General features: G+C 35.7%; 1 protein-coding gene and 1 long non-coding RNA gene across 3 annotated transcripts in view; one reads left to right on the top strand and one right to left on the bottom strand.

Moving 5' to 3' along the window:
• CDH8 (cadherin 8) overlaps positions 1–18,446 on the top strand; it is a 385,185-nt gene that overhangs the window by 92,075 nt on the left and 274,664 nt on the right.
• Positions 1,308–8,101, bottom strand: LOC144337944 (uncharacterized). The gene is made up of 3 exons (XR_013411601.1): positions 7,988–8,101; positions 4,209–4,275; positions 1,308–1,908 (listed from the first exon to the last, which is right to left on the bottom strand). It is a non-coding gene; the product is annotated as an uncharacterized LOC144337944 (long non-coding RNA).

Here is an 18,446-nt window from a genome sequence, read left to right as displayed (position 1 = left end):
TGATCTCCCAAGTGCTGGGATTACAGGTGTGGGCCACTGTGCCCATTCCTTAGCCTGTTTTCTAAATGTGATGGGTGGGTACTGAAGAGTTTTAAACTGAGGGCAACAGCATGATTCTTTAAAAAAATCAAAATGATCAGTTAGGCTGCAATATACAGAATGGGTAGCATTGGAAATAAGAAAACTGGGACTTCAGGAATATTTTTAGAGAATGAGCCAACACTTCTTACAGACTATTTAGATGTAGTATTTGTGAGAAGAGAGGGATCAGGAGGATGTATTGGGTAGATGGTATGGCCATTTACTAAAATGAGGAGCAGGTTAATGTATAATGGAGAAATCAAAGGATGAAATAAGATCTCCTAAGGAGAGTGTTTAAATAGAGAAAATTGAGGATGCTACTGCAGGAAGCTCCAGTCTTTTGAGTTCTACAAAAGAAGAGGGTGTCAACAGAGGAGATTAAGATTATGAAAGATAATGCAATCAGGAAAAATGAAAACAAAACAAAACAAAATAGGAGGCCAGATACGGTGGCTCATGTCTGTAATCCCAGCCACTTGGGAGGCTGAAGCAGGAGAATCGCTTGAATCTGGGAGACGGAGGTTGCAGCGAGCTGAGATTGCGCCATTGCACTCCAGCCTGGGCAACAAGAGTGAAGAGTGAAACTCTGTTTCAAACAAAACAAAACAAAACAAAACAAAACAGGAGAGGGATATATTCTGGAAATCAAGAAACAGAGAGTATTTCAAGGGAGAATATGATGCTTTGTTTTACTTACTGTTTTTCATTATTATAATTCAAATTATTTTTGGGTCAAAGAAGAGCTATATGAAGATAGTCTTTGAAGAAATCTTAACTTTCCAATGAAAGAAGAGGAAAAAAGGTATTAGCCACATTTGTAGGTCATATCTCCAGAAATTTCACCATACAACTGAAACTGTCTTTTAAGTCTGTACATGAAAAAAATGAGAACAAAAGATGAATGCAATTTGCCTTAACTGCTTATTTTTCTGTGGATTGTGACAATTATTTGAAAACAATCTTGCATTCTCATGAAATTACTGTATATTTTTCTGTGTCAAGTTCAACTTGATTGAGTTCTATGTGCATTCAAAATGCTACAAGATTAATACGCTCTTTTCTAATTGCCACATCTCCCTACATTTTCTTATTGTTAGCATTGATGCTATTACTGTTTTTATGATTATCATTATGCAAGTGTTTCTCTTGTCCTGAGATCTGAGACATCTTAAAAGTTGAGTCTGGGATACTTGAAAGATAGACAAAGACAGAGAAGGCGGCATCTCTCCAGGTGTTCTGTACGGCATCTTATTGCCAAGCAGTTGCTGTTGAGTCAGCCAGACATGATTACATCAGATCTAGGGAGACTTTAGGGATTCCAGCAGCCTCTCTTGCAGGTCTCTCTTTACGATAAAATAGGCCAGCTGTGTGCAGTGGCTCACGCCTGTAATCCCAGAACTTTGGGAGGCCGAGGAGGGTGGATCATGAGGTCAAGAGATTGAGACCATCTGGCCAACATGGTGAAATCCTGTCTCTACTAAAAGTACAAAAATTAACTGGGCGTGGTGGCACACGCCTGCAGTAGTCCCAGCTACTCAGGAGGCTGAGGCAGGAGACTCACTTGATCCTGGGAGGTGGAGGTTACAGTGAGCCAAGATCACGCCACTGCACTCCAGCCTGGATGACACAGTGAGACTCCGTCTCTAAATAAATAAATAAATAAATAAATAAATAAAATAGTTCATTAGCATAGCTCTCCCTAGCAAAGCTGTAAACTATGGCCTTGATAAGGAGCACACATATTCAGAAGCCAGTTCTAGCCAGTCGTGATATCTTTAATGTGCAAATAAATATTAGATGGGGCAAGGAGCAGAGTATAATTCGATCCTGTGGTGACTCAGGTTGATGTGCACCATTTGACGTAAGAAGGATGTCAAAGGAGATAAGAGGTAGACGTTTATTTTTAATAAATTCTTTTTATGTAAAAAAAAATCTATGACTAACCTAGAAATATAATTCAAAACTGAATTGTATTTTCTCTTTGATATTGATTATTTTTGATGTGGTAAAATGGGTGAATTAATAAGGAGATATGCTCAGAAGGGAGTGCACCTCTTTTGTTTGGGTTTGGAAGAGATGTGTTGGAAGTGGTTTGATGTTTTGTGAACCAGGTATTTCTAGCTAAAATCCTGTCCCCCTCACTTGGAGTCTATATGCGCTGTAGTACAGGTTTCTTACATTCTTTGAGTCTCAGCTTCTTATCTGTGCCATGTGACAAATAATATTTATGTTCCTGGAAATGGCAGATAGTCAGTTAGTGACAACTATTTATAATATTGTTTCATATCGTTCTACAAATTGCTAAACCTTTACCCTTTTCTCTAACTTTATGTGTAGCGGGAGAGGCAGATCTATTTGCATAGCCCATCATTTTCAGATTATTATAGGGCTTGGTATTTAGCTTTTTGGTATTATAGTCAATTACAAATGATTTATTAGCTACTAGGAAGGTGCAATATAAATAATAAACTTGAAGGTTATAGACAAATTACATTTTTAATTGGAATGCTAATAAATTATAATGTCATGTTATGAAATAGGTAGCTGGGTTCTTCAAACATCAGAGTAAAAGTCACCTGGTGAATGTTTGCCCGATGAAAGCATAAATTAAACTTAGCTGTCAAAGAAAAATCTGCAAAGGAGGAAAAATAATGCTTCCCCATCTTCAAACTTGGTTTATTTAAATTTAGAATGATGTCTGCGGGTATAAATCTTGATAATTTGGAAGACTTAGAAATCATTTTTTTTCCTGATTAGGTAACAATGAAGTTTTTTCCAATTCATGTTTTGTTTGCAAATATTTTCTGAATTGAAATGTGAAACTTAATTCTAATTAGAAACAAGTCGACTTGTTGTGATAAATAGAAGTATTTGTTATCCATCTTCATCTTTCTGTATCTAATACCAATACCCATATTGATACCCAATTCTAAAGAGCATTAAGTATTTCTCAAATAGCATCACCTCTAGGAATTCAGAAACTCAGAATCTTACGAACAGATGAGTGCCTTATTCTCTATGAATGAGCCCTTGTTGATTTCTTCATCTTCCTTGCCTTTCCTTTTTCTGAGTGACGGAGGTGCTTATACCGTACAGCTACATGTACTAGGATAATGATGAACATTTAGTAAATGCTTACTAATTAGCTGACACAGTGCTGCACATTTCACATATATCATCTCATTTAATCTTTACAAACAACCTCATGAGTTCTGGAGCTAGCATCATCCCATTTATGGAGAAAACTGTGTTAATTCACAGGAACATTGAGCAAATTGCTTAAGTTCACACAGTGTGTAGACATTGAAGTCAGGTCAAGGACCCAGGCAGCCTACTGCATGTTTAACCTCAATGCAGTACACCCTCTTTTCCATGAAAACTCCTTGGGAATAAAAATCCCTTGAACATGTTGATCTTTGGACAGATTTGAGGGATTTTTCTCAGCTATGACTAACAACAAGAGGTTACCAGGCAGATGCACTTTATTCATCTATTTATTTCTAGCTTGATTATTTGCAGTACCTTACATTTTAATGTTACTTGCCATATGTATTATTTATTAACACTAACATTTAGGAAGTATATTTGCAATTCTTAGACATGTGGACAAGGCGTAGGGCCTCTGGCTCTGTGTTATTGCAGGGTAAAACAAAAAATAGCTGTATACATTTCCCCTTCAGGCAAAGAGAGATTCCCACAGAGTGAGGATGGTGGGGCTTCTCATTAATATCTAAATGCAAGGAGTGAATACTCCTAATTTTATGCTATTCTTCTCCTAGAATGAACTATTTCAGATCTGAAATGACAGTAAGAATATGGAAATCATGTATATTTTAAAAGAAATGCCATTTGGGATGACTGAGTAATTAATTCATTCCTCATCAAATTGTCTACAGCCACTCATGTCTTACACAGATCTGTGTTTCATTAGGAATCGGTGAGATATACACTCAATGAAATTATTTTATATATGATTTGGGGAATTAACAAAAACTCTATTATTTTTATCCTGATGACTCAACATGAGGTGTTGTAGTTTTCTGGGCATCAGTGAAATACTGAATTATACCATTTGTCTCTTTTAAAGCAATTTAATTCCATTATATTTAATAATATTTAGTACTTACAGAGTATCATCTCCTTTCAAATGGAAACATTAACTGGTATAATTAATCCTCCTGGCACTTCTCCAGTCTAAAAATATAAATAGAAATAAAGAAAGCAGTTAGGAACAGGTGTGCCCTTGATAAAAGGAAACACAATGAGATGTTTAGCCCCTGACTCAGGACTCCTGGGTTCAGTTACTGCCCAGAGAAAGTTTTTTCCTTAAGGAGGCAAGCAGTTCACTTCATAGACATTGAAGTTTATACCTCAGGTTTGATAATTTGGGAGAATATATCCAAGTTCCTTTACAGATATGTGATGCTAGCTCTATTGTAACTAAAAGTTTGGAAATAGATGACATTTTAGGCAAATCTCCATGAGTTGCTATGATTTTTTTATTCTGTGAAAATTTTGACTATAAAGTGTCTGCCATTTACTGCCCTCTTTGGCTTATACAGATTTCCCTAGAGTCTGAGAAAAGTGGGAGGAAGGAACAGATAGTAAACAGAAAGTTTATTTCTTTAGTCACTGATGTCCAGCATTAAGACTTGTAATCTCTCAATTGAACTGTACCTCAAATTGTCAGTTTGTCAGTTTGATTTTTGCTATGACACAAACCTGAGTCTTTCTTAGCGATTGTCCTTTGGTGGTTTCCTTCTGTTCTAGAGAACAAATCCAAGATCTTTCCTATGGCAGAAATCATGCTATAGTAAGCAACTCTCTCTTGTTCTTTATCCCCAAGTCTTTGAGAACTATAGATCTAGAACCATGTTTTAAAGTTTAAAATGTATAAGTATACTAATTAAAGATTTATATTTCACAGAGAAGACTCATTAACTACCCTTGAGTGCTGCTCCACAGAAAAGTAGAATAATAGAGGTTTTATTTATTTATTTATTTATTTATTTATTTATTTATTTATTTCAATCCTGAAAAAACTCTGGGAGGTTAAAAATCACCTGGGAGACTTTTAAAAAATACTAATTTCTAAATTCCACTGCAATCTACTATTTTAGGATACAGGGAAGCCATGCCTAGTCATTGCTATTTTATAAAATCTCCTAGAGATACGTGATTTTAATTTGCATCTAAATGTTAAAACTACTTTAAAATAATATAATAATATGACAAAAGATGATATTGCTTAGAAGTTAATAACGAACTATAGATTTAGACAAATCTGAGGTTCTTAATGTATTCCAAAATTATTTTTTAAATTCAGTATTTAATTAGAGAAACATAGCAGGGCATTGGCAATGATCAGTGGGACCCCTGGTGGCAGTCCTCAGTTTTGTCTCCTTTGTACTGATCAGTTAAGTTCTGGACCCCCATACTTGCATATCCCATTCCGCAAGACAAAAGACTTCAGGTTTTTTTGGATCTGTCTTTCTTAGATATCAGAAGGATGATGATCCATGAATACTTGAACATGCCTCTTTGGGAGGCGGGTGGCATATTGCCATCTCCAAGTGACTTCTCACCTCGCTCTTTGCAGCTACATTTATCCTTTCCTTGATGGAGTCATGATCAATCTTGCCTTTTTAATCTTGTTAGAAAACTAATGATTTTTGGCAATCCTTATCTACTGTCCCGAGTTGTGAGAACGAAACACAGGAACATAGCATGGTTGTTTGGCGGTGTTAAATATTCAATGAATGTTGGTGGTGTTTTTATTTTTATTTTTAGCACTTATAATTGTTTACCTGAATGCCCCATAACTCATGCGTCTCCTCTAGTTATTCATTATTTCTCAAATGTTATTTTTTTGTCTTACCAGGGAGGTATAGAAAGTAATAGCTATAACTATTCAATTTAATATTTATTAAAACAATGTAAATATATCCCTTGAGTATATACAATGTGACAGGTACGCTTTAAATTCTTTTTATATATTTAGCTCATTGAACTCTTACATTTGTAAGGTAAGTATTACGATTGCCCCCATTTTAGAGCTAAAAACACTGATTTGCTGACAAGTTACTTGACTTTTTAAAGGATACAGCTAGTATGTGGTGGGTCTCTGGGATTTGAACTCAGTAAATTCAGTTCCAGAGCTTGTGCTATAAACCTTAACAACACTGACTGTCTTAAGCTCCCATCATTATGACTATGTGAATTTATCATTGACAGCCCTCGTCCCCAAAAAATAATGAACAGCTTTCCACACTGACTCCTAAACAGGCTGAAAATGTACCCATGATGTTATACTGCATGCATTGTTTATTTTCCCTTTTTTCAAGGTACACAGAGTCCAACAGATGAGCACATAAGTGTCTTACATACTTAGGAGCTTTTAATTCACACTAAAATGTCTGGCATATGCTAGATGCTCCAAAAATAATAAGCATAAAGCCAAAGAGAAAAATGAATAGTGAACTCGTAGGGAAGAGACTTAGAAACAAAATTTTATAACTATTTAAGAAATAGGAGGTTTCTTCCTTCCTTTCCCATAAAAGATATGTAAGTGTCAGCTCCTGATCAGGATAGGGATGAAGATGAGGACATTCAAATGTATAATTCCATTCTCAATATTATATTACTAAAGCCCAGAAACAGTTCTAGATGTTTATTTTCAGTTATATGCTATTGCTATTCATCATTTCTAAATTCCTCCACTCAGAATTTGCCTACATAAAGTTGTATTTGAGCTTAATGGAAATTTAATGAAAATATATTGGTTAATTAATTTCATATAAAATAATATGATGACTTTATTTTTCTAGTTATACATCATACATAAACATCCTAAAGCTTACTGATGCATTCAAAATAGGATAACTGCATCCCAGTTTTACATCTATCAGGCTAGTTTAAAGCAGATAGACTATAACTGCTCTGCTTTTGCCTCTTCTAAAGTGAACTTGCAGAACGCCAGAGTATTATCATCAATAATGTCATCGAATGTCCAATCTGTGTGTAATCATTTCCTCCTCTCTTATATAAAGGCTGCATTCACCACGGCTTTGCAAAAGATGCAAAAAAAAAAAAAAAAAAAAAAAGATGGGATAGTTAATATTAGTGTTAAAATTTCCAAATATTTCCAGCAGGCAACCCTCTCAACACAGTTTTCTATCTGGTCTGCTTATTTTGGACTTGGCATGAGATGTAACTTTGGAGTCATGTCCTGCAGTTGTAATTATTGCACTGGAAGCTGAAGCTCACATTTTTATCTCTGAAAAGCTTCGGGTGACAATCAGACCTAAATTCTCTGGCGATTTTAGTGCTTGTGGTCATGGGATAATTCTACAAGTGTGTCTTGAATACTAACAACACACTAAGCCTTGTGCCCAGTGCCAGAGATACAAAGATGAGTGGGAAATGGTTAGAAGTTTAAATCCATTTAGGGGCAGGGAAAGAGTCATAGTACTCGTAATGATATGATAAGTTAAGCTTCCATTAATTAATTGCTTCATACCAGACACCTCCCTCTCAGAGTTCCGTTTTGACTTTATACTTTCCCATCTAAAATACTGTAATAACATAAGTAAATTATTTAAGGTTAAATAAATGGCATATGTACCATAGCAAATGTGGGTGATCCACAGCCTATGTTCTTAAATGCACAGGATACAATATCGTATACTGTCCCTCCTCAATCTTTACATAATCTTTCCGTTTGCTTTTGTTTCTCAATTTACACTAACTGGCATAGAATTACAGCTTACCCAAGGCATCTCAGAAGGCCTTTTGTTGTTTAAGCTATGCTTATTAGGAGGGAAGGCTTGAAGGTGGGGGTTTGTTCAGATTTCCAAGCACGTTTCATATTTTTCCTCTAAAGCTTCTGAAACATATTGCTACTCACCTTTCCCAAGCAGCCTCGTGTGCCTGGGGTTCTCAGCAGCCAGGACCCTGGTGTTCTAGAGGTTTAGATAGGATGTCTGGCTTCCACTGAATCTGAGAACCACTCAGTACTTCTGGAAGGTGTGGGATGAGGCAAATTCATTTATTCAGGTATTATCTTCTTAGTTTGTACCATATGCCAGCACCATCCAAACACACTCCTGCTATAGATCCCGTGTGAATATAGCAGATGATTTCTGATCTGACATAACCAACATGATTACTACAATCACAAGTTTTGATGTGTTAGTTCCTCTCCTTATTCAGAGAAAAATAAAACCATGTATTTTTTAAATTGTTCTCTCTATACTACTTAAAATTAACGTGTGTATCTCTCTTTGGGAAACATTGTAAAAGCTGATGTAAAATTGTACTAGACCATATGAGACCTTAAATTAGTAGGAGAAAAATCTTCTGGAGCTCTGTCTCTTTTGCCACATGTGAAGTTTGCAAAAAACAAACAAAAAAATCACCACCAGCACGAAAAGAAAAAAAAAACAACAACAAGCACGTAGATTAATTAGTATACTTATTAATAATTTATCCCAATAAATACATCTTCAATCTCACTCTCTCTCCATTTGGGCTGCTGCTACCCTAAGCCACATTTCTGTCCTTGCTTGTCTGGTTTATTTCACTACATATTTAAAAGGATATATGTAATTTAAAAAAATCTTTTCAAAATCACATTATTTCAGTCATTTTTCCACACAGAAATGTGAATGATGTTTCAAAAATACATGTCTGGACATGTTACTCTCCTGCTCCAAATCATTTGTTAGTTTCTCCAAGACCTTGTGGGTAAAAGTTCAATATTCCTAATATATCTATGCCCGCAACATAATGTAAGATGCCCACAAACAGCCTTCTGCCTGCAAATACAGCCTCTCCTTTTGTCACTCTCCTCTGTTGCCTGACCATACTGGACTTACTCTGATTTCTGAAACTCTTTGAATAATATTGATTCTCTTAATTTGGTGCACAATGGAGTTAACTGGAAAGACAAAGCGCTTTGGACTGAACCTAGATTTAAATTTGGCTGCACAATCTCTCTTAATTTTACTTTTTTGTAGATTTAAAATAGAGATGAGAAGATCTCATTCTCAGTGTTATTAGGAGTAAGAAAGAAGACAACAGCCTCTTCGGTAAATGTCACTTCCTTTTAATAAAGGCACTTATTCCTCATTTACACTGACCAAAGAATGTATTTCTGCATTGCTACTCAAAGTGTGTCCAATGGCTTCCTGGATCACAACCTCAATATCACCTGGAAGCTTCATAGAAATTAAAAACCTCAGATCCCATCCTGGGTCTGCTGAATCAAAATATGTATTTTCACAAGATTCTCAGGAGGTATAGGTCCACATTAAAGTTTAGAGTACTAGGCTAAAGGTTGAGATCTTCTTTCCCTGCAGCTGGTTATTTTATTTTGTTTTTTTAAAGTTACTGTGTTTTTTCCTGTGAAATTCAAATCAAGTTCTAGGGGCTGATAGAAGACGGAAACAACTCTGATTTATTCACTTTTATATCCACAGGGTTTAGAATGGGTCATGAAAGAACTGCTTTTTAAAATAATAAATGAGAAGTGGGGCCCAGAAAATAAGCAATGGTACAATTTTCACCGCCCTTAAACTATTGTTTTACTGTATGCCTGAGAGAGTTCCGGGTCATTATATGGGAGTCATACAATATTCAAAGGCACTATATATATTAAAAATCACATGACTCCAGATTAACTTTAATACAGAGCATAAATATGTTCTTGTTTGCAGCATATATTTGGTGAAACAGATATATACACTCTGAACACACTTTCAGAATATATCTATTTAAAATCTTTAAACTACATTTTTGTTTTAGTAATGCGTCATCTTTTGTTTTTAGCAATATCTCTAATAGATGCCAGGGTGCTGTCTTCTAAATTAATAATACGTTATGATCATGGAGATATTCTGTGCTTTTTCATTATATTCTATTACATTTCTCTTCTAAGCCAGTTGTAGGTTATATTTGTGTATGTGTGCATGAGCCCCCTTGAACATGTGTGTGTTATGTTTTTAGCAGAAATCCTAGGACCACACCTTTAGTATTATAGATGTTTTAAGGGCATGTCTTATAACTGTGGGTAGCATTTTTCTTTAACATTTTGCTTAACATTTACAATTAATGTGACTTTTATGTAACATTTACATTACAATGGGAGAAATCCCTCACAAGCTTTCTGATGGGCCCAAATGACATTGGTGGCATAGTGACTAATCATGGAAAGTGGGGGTTTCTAATATCCGGGAAAAGTGGCTCAGCAGTGTGACGAGAGCAACATACTGCTTACATTTCATTCAGTCAGAATGCCCTGAGACAGGTGATTCCTAATGAATGGTTTTTTTTTTTTTTTTTTTTTTTTAAAGCCCTTATTAGGCTGAGTGCAATGGCTCATGCCTGTAATTGCAGTGCTTTGGGGAACCGAGGTGGAAGGATCACTTGAGGCCAGGAGTTTGAGACCAGCCTGAGCAACGTAGTGAGATTCCCATCTCTATGAAAATAATAATTATTTTTTTAAAATTAGCTGGGCATGGTTGTGTGGACTCATGGCCTCAGCCACTTGGAAGGCTGAGGTGGGAGGATAGATTGAACCCAGGAGGTCGAGATAACAGTGGAGTGATCGTGCCACTGCACTCTGGCCTGGGCGACAAAGTGAAACCCTGTCTCTGAAACAAAACGAAACAAAAGTAAAAGGTCCTCATGGTTTCAACTTTTTCATTTTAAATGATATTACTGTATGTTTATATCTCACAATTTCAAATTGGCATAATCAAATACACAGAAAATGCTGCAGTACAGTAAGTACTATCTTTGACGTGACTATTCAGTAACTTGTTTAATTTGATAATGTGGCTAAATGATCATTTAGCTAGTCAAACCCAATTTGGAAGCAAGTTTGGCATTTTTGAAAGCTTGCATTTTATCTCTTGGGCTATTCAAGCTCTACATTGAAGAATAACATGAGGAGTTTCACTGGGGGTGACATTGATGGCTTTTTGTTTTGTTGCATCCAAATATCTAGAGACTGCTTTTCTTAACTAGACAAAATTGTGGTTAGAAAATCCTCAATGGTCCAAGGAGAAAGAAATGATATAGTACAAACTCTTACTTTAGGTATTTTAAATCTGGAAATTATTTTACCAGGACTGAAAAAGAGTTTATGGCTTATTTTTATGAAATAAAGAGTCCACATAGTTCTTAACACACATTCTAAGCCCAAAGCAAGTGTCTCTTAAGATTTGTGAATGATGAATTCAGAATTCAAAAGGTCAGTGCAGGGTTGTAAACCTACAGTCCTTTTGGCATAAAAGAAATAAGCTACTTTCAAATACTTTTCAAGGGTGCATTGACAAATAGGCCATCTATTTGTAGTGTAAGCAAAGGTCAGTGACTTAATGTGCTAAATTCAAATCATTCTTATCCTGTTCTTAAGTTGGGGTGCATCCTAGCAACAGTTCATTAATTTCCATCTAAAGATTATATGCACTTAAAGATAATAAATTTGAATTTCTCATTAAAAAATACCTGCATATACATAGGGGTGTGTGTGTGTGTGTGTGTGTGTGTGTGTGTGTGTTTTCTAACTTTTGTTAATTTAAACAGGAAACTCCTGGGCAATCACTCTGTATTAATAAAATTTTTACCTTTACTATTGACAGCTCTTTTTACTTTAAATGTTTCTTTACTCTTGGCACTGGATAATACAAATTTAAGTAAGTACTTATTTTTCAGTTTTCACTTTTAATCACCACTGCGATCACAAACTGATTAACAATCAACCTTCTGTTCAAATGCCATCCCTTACACATATTTGTTATGGAACAGAGTCATAGAAGAACAAACTCTGCATATGTTAAACTGACCTATGACTATACTTTATTTAATATTGGCTTTTGGCAGAGTCATGTAATTGACATGGGTTTTGAATATATCAATTTTTTTGTTTTGCTTTGTTTAAGAGACTAGGGTCTCACTGTGTCACCCAGGCTGGAGTGCAGTGGCATGATTATAGCTCACTGCAGCCTCTAACTCCTGGGCTCAAGCAATCCTCCTGCCTCAGCTTCCCAAGTAGCTGGAACTACAGGCATTTGCCACCATGTGTAGCTAAAATTTTTATAGAGATGGGGTCGACTTCTGTTGCCCAGGCTGGTCTCCAACTCCTGATCTCAAGAGATACTGCCATCTTGACTTCCCAAAGTGGTGGGTTGCAGATGTGACCCAGTCTACCCAGTCTTGTATCAATCTATTGATTGATTTATTGATTCCCAACCTGTTAAAAAATAAGGTACAGTAAGTCCATTTGTGGATTTGTTGCAATCCCCGCTGGTAAGCTCAGTATAATAGGTATTTTCATAAGAATCTCGAATCCATGTAGGCAAACAGCCAACCCTTTCTGAGACAGTTGAGAATGAAAACACCTAGCTCAAACCTTTTGTAGTCAGAATTTTGTTTTTGGTCATATGGTTAAGAGAAAGAGTTCTGGATTCAGGATGACTGGGTTGATACCAAAGCTACTAGATATGTAACCTCAGCCACCTTGTACACAATAGGAAACCAAAGTTCAAGATGCTTACACATAGGAAGTACATAACACAGGAGCTGACAGCAGGTAAAAACCTAAAAACAACTCTATAAGCTCTATTAAAGAATAGTCTAATGTATGTCACTTGACAAACACTTCCGCTTTTTTGTAGATGTCAGTTTTCTTCAACTTTCAGATGCCATCTTAGGCCCAAATGTGTAGGCCTCTTGGAATACAATGTAGAGAGAGAAAGGATATTTTGATGAGATGGCTTATACAACAGCACCGATAAAGAGTCCTTATATTGCCCATTTTCACAGTGTGTCTAAAATAAAGTGTGATTTCCATTTGCTCATTTAAAAGAATGCTAAACCTCTACTATTTACTCTTAGTAGGAGCATTAGTACAGGGGCCAGTGTTAGAATCAAGAAGTTACAACACTCAGTGGCTAGGGGTGCAGTCTTTGTCTCCAGGTTTAGAGTTGGAGGTGAGATAGGCAGCAATTGAGGAGGTATAGTGCAGGAACACAATAGATGTAGTTACCCAGTACAGTCAAGAGCCGTAGATGGCACCAGCTTTCTTATCTCATGTCTTAGAGCTGTCAAGGTTTCTTCATCAGAGAGCAAAACCGGCATAGTAAATGTAGCTAATACGCAACATTATATGATAGAATTCCTATAAGTTTGCTTTTGATAGGGCCAAAAATTTGACTCTCAGATTCACAGTATTCTTTGTGAAGTGTAAAAGCTGATTAGTAGTACAAATCAAAGTACCCAAAAGATAAAATAAACTGATTCATGTCAAGAAATTTGGTTGCTGTCTTATTGTTGAGACTACTTATTTTCCCCTAAGTATTTTCTGTTAATGGTACAGTAGGTGGTGTAATGAGCAATGTCCTTAAAACCAGCCATGTAATATCACAGTGAGGTGTTTCATACGGCTTTTAATTTCTAGCATTCCTTAATGTAGGTCACAAAAGTGCAACTATTACATGCAAAGTGCAATTCAGTGGAACTAACTTTACCAAAGGGAAGGACTAGTTATACAAATAATATTGCAATGGAACTCTCATGTGTTTGTATGTAGTGTAGGGATAGGTATTAGTGTATCCACAGCAAGGATTTTCAAATATTTTAACCAGCCTACTCCTCTTGTTAAACAATATCTTCAACAAACATATTTGAAATTGATACACTGAGGCTTCAGTATCATGCTGTAGCCATGTTGGCCACTGGGCTCCTCATGCCGCATCTCTTGAGCATCACAACAGATCCGGCCCCAGCACAGAGTTTGACGATGCCTGGGCCGTTAGGTGCCACCTGACCCCAACATTACTCATGATTGGAATAAACAGAAAGCCTAGTTTTGAGTCGCAGAACTAGTGAATAAAGTGACTTTTATGTGGAATTATTAACTAATTATTAACCTTTTGACGTTTGTCTAGGAGGCATATATCTAATTAATATTATAATTGCAGTTTTAGCATTATTTCAAATAGAATTCTAGAATTAGTTTACAAATATATATACTTATAAATATACATATGTAATGTCTATGATTCAATATTAAAAATATGTACAGTGTGTGTGTTTAGTGTAAGATCTAAGGGAGTAGAAATAAAATAATGTTTGGCAAATCAAGATCTGTATCTACTATACATATATCTATACCTATGTACCTACTATTTCCAGTTACCAGGCATACTTCTAGTTAATGTAAACCTCATACTGACTCCATGAAATATTATTACCCCTGTAGCAATATCGAAACAGAAGCTAAGAGAAGTAAAATGATTTGTCTGAAGTTACATGATGTTTAAATCACAAAGCTGGGATTTGGGTTGAGGACTGAATGACTTCAAAACCCGTACTCTTTCTACTGTACAAGGATATTGAATTACATGACAAGTGAATCGAGGCAAAATGAAAAGAGGAGAGAAATGAATATGAATGATCTCCAAGGCTAACTGGTGGAGCACTCAGATAACAGGCAATGACTCATGCAATGCCTTCTAATGTGTCTGTTGTTTTTCACTCTTTATCCTTGAAATTGTCATGAAAGGTATGAATGACAGAGTTCAATGGCAGTAATTAGCCACTTCAAATAAAAAGTGCATAAGATCTTAAATGAGACCTTTTGTAGCCATTTTTCCTCTCAAACCTTGCCATTAGCTCAGCACACCCTAGATGCCAGTCTCCAGTGTGAGTCTACATAAAATTGCCGTTACTATTAAAGAGACTCATGTAGACTCACAAAAGAAATAATGGAATCTATTGAATCAAAATTATGAATCCTTTAATAGTGCCTCCTGTGACTGAGCACACTGCATTCTGCCTGTCTCTGTTGCACAGACAACAATTGTTTAAATGCTGGGTCGTTTGTGGGCATATGCTCCATCTGTCAGGTGTCATAGAAACCTAAGGATATAAAAAAGTCCTTCTACCACCTAATGGTTTTCATCTGTTGGTGAATTCAGGAGCTGACCCTTTAGAAAAATAGCTAACAAGGACACAGATCAGGGTGTTAATTTAGAAGGTGTTACAAAGACAGGAAGAAAAACTGTCTATAAATAAATCAGAAGACTTTGGAAAGGAATGGGAAGTATTGGAGATTAATGGGCTGCTGTCAGGCATACTTGGGTTCAAATATCTGTTTTCTTATTTTTTGTCTTGTGATTTAAATTATCTGCCGAAGGATCAAACCTCAATGAATGTTTACTCTATTTCATTCTTCCCATATTTGGAACACAGATTTTATTTTCCCACTTGTAAGGTAAATGTATACACACACACACACACACACACACACACATATACACATACACATCCCTTCTGAGTCCCAGACCAGCATTTTATGATTCTGCTTCTTATTAGCTTGTGTGGCTTGGAGCAGGTTACTTAACTACTCTGTAACTCAGATTTCTCATCGATTAAATGAGAAAAATAAAAATGACCTTGTGGAGGTATAATAAGGATGAAGTAATGTATGTAAAGCAATTTGAACAGTATATGGTATATAGTAGATTCTTAATATATGTTTATTGCATTCTTCTTTCTCCATCTTTTCCTCTTTTCTCTGCTACTTTCTGACCTGATACTGGTCGGAGTCACCTTTGAAATCATAATGTTAGAGACTTTGTTTTGCTTTGTTGTTTCCTGCTTAAAGAAATACTTCAGAAGTCAAATCATTTACGGAGTAAGTGGATATTTACTATGAGTCTTGAATTTAACATTTTATAACATACATTTCCTCAAAGGAGTAGTATATTGTGCTCTTGCAGATGAATGACCCTACTTTAAACTCGCCTTGAAATTCATGTTGCTTGATGCTTTGAAATGAGTGTGGAGTGATTCTTCTGTAATTACACATGATGCATTAATTATTTCCTAATGAGGTCTAAATAAAACAAATTATAATAGCACACTGCTTTAGCTTCTCTAAAGCCATCAAATTCGCGTCTCTAACAGTAAAAATAATTTTTCTCCTCCCTCAGATAGCATCAATTTTGGTGAAAGGTAAGCCTTGTGCTTTTTTTTTTCTTTCTTTCTTTTTTTTTTTTGAGACGGAGTCTTGTTCTGTTGCCCAGGCTGGAGTGCAGTGGTGTGATCTCGGCTCACTGCAAGCTCCCCCTCCCGGGTTCACGCCATTCTCCTGCCTCAGCCTCCCTAGTAGCTGGGACTACAGGTGCCCACCACCATGCACTATTTTTTTTTTTCGTATTTTTAGTAGACATGGGTTGTGCTTTTGAGCTACTTGATATTTTCTGTAACGATATAGTATTCTATTGAGATTAATTTCTTGACTGGGGTAAGGAGAAACAATGAGTATCCTGACTGCCATTAGCTGATCAGTGTTCTATTAAAACAACCATAATAAGAAAAACAAAACCTTGTTTGTTCTTCTTATTTTATTCTGTCTTGTAATTTAACCAGTGTGGCCATGTCTGATAGGCTTTTGACAGTGTTGCCACCCTGTGGTCTCACCTGCTTTAATTGGACAATGGTAGTTTTCAATTAGCCTAAGCACGGCTTCTTGGACTGCCTCAGCAATTTCTCTCACACATATATTGTAATTATGTGTGCACCTCAATGTGTGAGACTGTAAACATATGCTATATGATTGAATAGGAGTACTGTCAACACTATATTTTATGAGCGTATTAATTATGACTGAATAATAATGTGGATGCTAATACAGAGTAATACCCTCTACCTGGTTGATATTTACATTACCAACCACATCTCATTCTCAGAACAATGAATTTCAAAGTACGGAACAATTAGCAACTCTATGGAAATCCTACATTAAGAATGTCTTACAAATAATCCTCCTTAGGACAATTAACAGCTCTTTATTTAAATAGTTTTTATTTATTGATTTATTCTGCCCAAACAGGAGTCGATGCTAAAAATAGAAGGTTGAATTTTAGACTTGCAGTAACTAAAGATGACTGCATGGATAAGAAGGTTTTTAGTTTAAGTGTTTAAGTCTTTTTTTTAAAAAAAAAAACTAATATTCATTTCTTCTGATTATGTTGTTCCATCAATCACCAAGATCCTGTATATTTATAAGTGCAATTTTTGAGTATGATGCTCTTTGACCTTCACATGAGAACACACTGATGAAAACTAGCAAGCTTATTATTTTCAACAACTATTCAGTAGTGAATGTAGGGATCAGACGTGGGGAAGGAATTTTGTTATTAAATATCGTGTACCTGTGGATCTGGGTGAGCAGGTAACTTTGGCCTGATGTTTAACTCTATAAGAGGAATAGGAATTTGCCATGGCCTCTAACAAGATGATGCGATGAGAACCTATATGCTGGGCAGACAGTAGAAGTATTATAAATAATTGTTAAAGGGTTGGGTTGCATATATCTCAACATAGACGTGAATGTTGAAAAGTCCCCAAAAATGTGTGGAAACTAAAATTGATTATTCCCTAATGGAAACATTTTGAACCACTTATTAAAAGTGGCATTGCCAAATAATACCATCTGACTTAGAGTATCAGGATCAAAATGACAACACAACAACCACGGAAAGGAATAACTTTTTGATCTCGAAGTCAGTGGTCCTCATAGTGTGGTGCCTAGATCAACAATATTAGCGTCACCCAGGAACTTCTTAGAAATGCAAGTTTTTTATGTTCCATCCCAGAATTGCTAGAGAGGGCCCAGTGATCTGTGTTTTTACTCATGATTCTGATACTCATGATTCTGACACCTATGATTCCGATGCATGCAGAAGTTTACCCAGTTCTAAAGAGATATATATGTATATATATTTAAATATATTAGATATATTTATATATACATATATGAGAGATATATGTATTTTTATTTAAATATATATGTATATATATACATATATACATATATGTGTGTGTGTGTGTATATCCGCTAGCCATGTAGATTGCCAGGGCTTCATAATAACCTCAGGTAATATTCACCTCAGGATATTCTGGGCAGGGAACTTGAATATGCTAACTTTATGTTGTATATTTGACATATAGTATTTCACTTATTATTCACAACAGTTCAAAGAGGGAGGAGTTTATTTCCTCATATCTAAAATATTCATTAAATTAAAACAAAACAAATTCGACTTTGCTGTGGTCATACACTGAAGCTTTCAGACCCATGTTTTGTAATGCCAACCCTATAATTTTTTCCCAAACATCACGCTGCTACTTTTATTGGTTATTAATGGCAAAAGTTATCAGTGATGACACTGAGGACCAAAAAGTTTGAGAGTGGGTATCCATTATCAATTAATTTTAATCCAGATAATTTTTTTATACATAAAAACACTTATTGAGTGTTTGACCAATGATGGAATGAAAGGCATTGAATT

The sequence above is a fragment of the Macaca mulatta genome, chromosome 20, assembly GCF_049350105.2.
Source record: "Macaca mulatta isolate MMU2019108-1 chromosome 20, T2T-MMU8v2.0, whole genome shotgun sequence".
NCBI lineage: Eukaryota > Metazoa > Chordata > Mammalia > Primates > Cercopithecidae > Macaca > Macaca mulatta.
Note: the sequence above shows the minus strand (reverse complement) of the source record. Positions and strands in the feature narration are given on the sequence as shown.